We start from the raw sequence: 5,575 nt of genomic DNA, 5'->3' as shown, positions 1-5,575 counted from the left end.
AGGCGACTAACGGCATCGGGTGGTCAGGCTCGCTGACGTGGTTGACACATGTCATCGTATCCGAATTGTGTAGGTCTATGCTCATGCTGTTGATCACTGGATTGTCTGGTCCAGCCTCGATAATTTACAGACCGCCGCCATATAGCTGGAAAATTGCTGAGTGCGGCGTAAAACTATACTCACTTACTCAGTTTTAAATTTATGGAAGCGAAAACCGAATCACATTGCATCCTTAGTGATTATATTTCACGGCGACATTGTGTATGTGCGTGACCAAAATCAATGCTACAAGTTGTGACCAACTGAACACTTTCACACGCTGCAACTTCCAACTAACTCGGATTTCCAGCTAACACCCAATTCCTCGGGAATCGGTGCTACAAAATCAGTTCATTCGGGTTGACTCAGTCCATAGTACGACACTTGGCATTGATCAACGGGCCAGGCATTCGGATCAGCTCGGGATATTCGCTGTTTACGTAATGCTCACGAGCCGGAAGTATTCAATCCTTGAGCAGTTATGTCCCTTTCGATATTATTATTTATACCAGGAAGTGATGCGATGTTGCTTCTTACTTCAAGCCCGCTGTGGTCAGTTGCCGATGTAAACATTGCATTGAATATCTAACTTGTACGGGTCTTAAAAATAGCGCTGACTTAGCGACGGGTTTTCCCGCCTGGCATCGCCGGGTACCAATCAGTCAACCCGTGGAGGTTTCGGCTGCTACGTCCAAACATCAGGTTAAGTGACATATGTCGCATACCGCAGTGTCACAGATGTTTCATCCCTGTTCAGGTGGTATAATCTCACAGCGTCATGGAATTTTGGGGAGTCCGTTAAGCAATCGGAAACAATGCCGGAATCAATCGAGGTGGTTTTAGCAATATTCCGAGGAATATCACGGCAGGGAAACCAGAAATGGGCTGCACACATTATACCCATGTGAGGAATCTAGCCGGTGTTCAGCGGACGAGCGAACGCTTTAACCAGGCTACACCGCCGTTGTGGGATCGAAAGATAGTATGGGTAGTATCAGCTTTCGAAATACCCGCCTGCCCGACCGACCGGGACGGGTTATTTTCAACACGAACTGCCCCATTCTCAAATTCACCTGCCGACGGTCGGGTTAAAAATATACTTCTATATGAAGAGATATTTTTCGGCGGGCGGGTAAGGATTTTGGTCAGGGATGGCATGTTTCAGGTTTGGCAAGCCCTGTGAGTTACATGCCCTGCTATTGTGTGCTGAAGCCCATATGTGGGTCTCCTCCCCAAGCCCATGACGTCGTTGTAATATTGCTAATAGCGACTTAAAACCATACTTGTAAAGAACATACAACAAAACTGGTATCAAAATGAACATTATAATACTTCTTCAGACGGGAGATGACTGTGTATGTGTGATTCGTCAAGGGATATATGTACTTGATAACTGACTGTGTGCGCTATACAAATGTATATATGATGATGATGATGATGATGAAATAGCTGTATACGTCATGCTTGAAATCACACGCCAGCATACCCGTTATATTAATCACGTCAAAGGTATGTCTTTCTTATTCGCCGGAGCAAAGACAACGAGCAATCTGAATATTACGCGACCTTGCTTCCACTGCAGTCACAATCTTTTGGGACTCATTTTTTGCAGATATCTTTTTGGTTTTTGTGATTGTAATTTAATTAATTACATTTTAATTTAGGTGTAATTGTAATTTTAATTTAAGGTGTAATTGTAATTGAGGAAAATCAAAGTAATTGTAATGTAATTAATTACATTTCAAAGTTATGGAACCCATGTCTCATTGGTTTCAGTGTCAAAGCGTTTACATGTGCCTTCATGTTTCTCCGTGACTCAACAGGAACCTATTTTTAATGTCACGGTGATCGCCTATTAAAACAGTTACCTATATTACTAATTATTTTTTCGTGATTTGTTTCATCAACTCATTTCCAGGTTCAATGGATGTAATGTCTGACATGTGACGTAAGCATGTGTTTCACGTGCATGAATTCAGATCCAGATTTACTGGATATCGATTGTGAACCTCAGGAACATCTCCGAAGAAACCTAAAACAACATTTATTCAGTCATATTCAGAACTATACCTGATCTTTTTATAGTTCTTCTGTCCCGCCCAGTGTCAGTCTTGAACGTTACATCATCGCAGGAGAGCTACGCTTACATTGGTGAAATTAACGATGTTGTTCCGGGAAGATATTCACAAAATACAGATTTTGTAGTGAGTGTAATTGTCAGCTTAGGTATTGCTGTGTCTTATGCTCTCTCTGTTTGTCTTTAGCCGGAGTTAACAACCCCCAGCCTCCCTATCAACCCCACATCGCCTCATTAACCCCTAACCAACCTTAACCCCATAGGGTCCCGGGTCGAAGATCAACGTATCCTTTAACATACCTGCCGTGGCCAGTAAACCGGATCGAATGTCCAGAGTGAGTGAGTTTAGTTTTGCGCCACGTAAAGCATCACTCCAGCTATATGGCGGCGGTCTGTAAATAATCGAGCACAGAACAGACAATCACCAGTGATCAACAGCATGAGCATCGATCTACGGGATACGATGACGCTAATCAGCAACCGTCTCAAGCGAGCTCGACCACCCGAAGATATAAAGTTAGCTTAGATGAAAGTATACGGTTGTGCTTGCAACAATGATGTAAAATTACCCAATGCTCTGGTGCAGATCAGAAACATAATGGGCATTATCATCAAAACTGTGTTCCAGTTCGGGTGACTGTCTACAAAGGGCGTACGTCGGACGTATTACGTACCCTCGAGAAGCATACAACGTATTTATCTTACCGCCATGTTCAAATGTACGAAATGTCATTTTATTTTATTTTACTAAACATCGGTACCGACTGCATGACGTATTGTTAACGGAAATGTTGTCGCGTCTCGACTGGATTTTTTAAATCAGGTGAAACGCATTCATAGGCGAAACTTAAAACTGCAAAAATGGGTTGGAAATTAATTGAGTGAGCGAACGATTCAATATACAAAATACTTTAAATAAAGCGGTAGAAAGTCAGTAAAATAAGTATTTTGTAGTGCGCCCGAAACCGCCATAATGGAACGGTTTCGAACCGGGCACTCGTAAATCATGTTGCTTGACGTCATACGATTGTTAGCGATAGAAACTCCTCGGCGGAGGTTTGGCGGTTACCCGTGGCGGCGGGTAATATTTTTTCCACACTTTCGCCATGGCGGTGGGGTGACCACGGAAAACTTGTTAAAGCGTCATTGACCAATGAAATTAAAGTATTTATGTGAAAGTAAAGATATTGCCCTCACATAATCAATTACATTGCCCGCAGTGCTATGACGTTGGAAACCTGATGACATCCACAATATGACGCGTTATGACAATGCATTATTGATATCGTTGCACAGCAAGTCAAATGGCTGTACAGAATACGTCTACTTGCTCCAGGGCCGTGCAGCGTTTATTGAAAACAAATGAAGAGTGTTTTTCTTATACGATAAAGGAAGAATCTCACCCTCGTGTCTTCTGATATCAAATATATATCAACACTAGTTGATAAAAGTAGAAACTATCCCTCAAACGACTCCATTGTATGTAACTGTAATGAAATCTGTTGAGCCATAATTGAAATTTCAGTAGACACTTGCGGGTGAGATTCTCATACTTCACCGCTTTTAAATCTACCAAACGTCCTTAGCGTCGTTTTTAGAAGATTACTGAGCATGTCCGAGAAAGTTATATGTATAAACACTTTGGTGTTTGAACAGAACTCCAGATAAGATGCGTATCGCGTAAAATTCGCATGAATAATTCGAATGCTCGCAGCAAAAAGAGTCGTCAAAGAGATGAGGTACGCATTGCTTCCTCGAGGATACAGTAAGATTTTGTTTTATGCGTGAACCAAACCCATGTTAAAATATTGTAACCAAGATTGTCGAGTTTTGCGTATAATTTCCTTAATATTTCTGAATTCACGTTCGGGGCAGGCTTTGTTGAAAGCTAACCCTAAACAACGATGCTGTCACAACGTTTCGATCAATATCCAAGTAGTATGAGTTCAGTATTCCGGGTGGGACTCAGCCAACAAAGTACTGGTCTGGGTACGGCACTTTATTAAAGGAAAGTGTTATCCCAAATTATAACATATGTTATAAATATCGAGTAAAAATGCAGCTTTAGGGCTACTGTAGATTACGTGATGGCCCTAAGTAGCATAGGAAAACATTTAATGCGAAAAGCTGAACGCGCATTGTCATTTATTTCCTGTCTCGCAGTAGAATGACTAACCAAAAAGAAACTCGTTGAGTTTGTTTAGAAAAGGAAAACTTCGGTTTCAAATAAGCAAGGAAAAGTAATAAAACCATGCAATCAGTGAAATACTCCTCATCAATTATTCCATTTGGCATTTTACTCCTCATTTTTAGTTTGAGGAGTGAAATATATGATCCTAAATATTATCTGGAGCCCTGCTGTTTGTATGAAAAAGATGCGCTTTCATTCCGTGTGTCATGTCTTCGAACATGTCAAACATCAACTTCGACGTACCGTATTTTATCATTTGGGTACCTCACTCATACTGAGGCGTGGTGATGGTTTGGTTTTAATGCTTTGGCAATATTCAACAATATCGATGGGGACACCAGAAATGGACTTCACACTCATACTGAGGCTGTCGTGAGCTTAACTTAATATTCCAAGCAAAATATCCGCAGTGAAGGACACCGAAATGGACTTCCGCCCTCCATGCACTGAGGCGGTAGAGCTTTTAACAATATTCAGCAAATATCCGCGATGGGGACACAGAAATTGACTTCCACTCTCGCAGGAATGCTAAGTATTAAAAAAGATATCGATTTTAACCAATCAAAAGCATTCTTCAATATCGTGGCGAAAAACAAATCAGTTGCTCACTCACCATCACAATTTCATCACACAAATCAAATGAGGATAAATCAGTTTTATTTGACGTACATGCAGATGACCGAAGTAAAGAATTTTATAAATTTTTTACGAATAAACTCAGACATGCTTCAAATATTTAAAACATCAATATAACTGGTGAAATATATTTGACTGTTCCTCATCTAAAGCCGCCGCATTAATGTTAAATAATATTGGATTATTTTTGGATCATTGGACCTAATTAAATAACTACGATGTTACGTTTATGAAAAAACTTACGTTTGTTCATTATTGAGATTCAGATGCAATAAAATGATAACAGTGCTCCCTCAAACCTTTCGTTAAAGTGAAAAATAGTAGCTAGATATTAAAATGTGCCACGAAGCTGAAGATGGCTTTTTGGTGGCTGCAGGGTGGTTGCAATTTTTAGGTCATATTACTGATAACTGCCTGTGGGTGATTGCAATTTCCGGTCATATTATTGATTTTTCCGGTCAAATTTCTGATAACTGCCTGTAGGAGGTTTGCTGGAGATTGTGCCAAATCATCGTTTGTGTACTTTCTTTTGTGTGTCAGTACAGGGATGGGTGCCTCTCTCGTATTTGCGCTCCATTGGTTTGTTGCTCATGGTTTCAGTGACCGGTTTGATATAAATGCAGACCCGACTA

The sequence above is a fragment of the Haliotis rubra genome, unplaced genomic scaffold (genome assembly GCF_003918875.1).
Source record: "Haliotis rubra isolate DU_JTF1 unplaced genomic scaffold, ASM391887v1 Scf1139, whole genome shotgun sequence".
NCBI lineage: Eukaryota > Metazoa > Mollusca > Gastropoda > Lepetellida > Haliotidae > Haliotis > Haliotis rubra.
Note: the sequence above shows the minus strand (reverse complement) of the source record.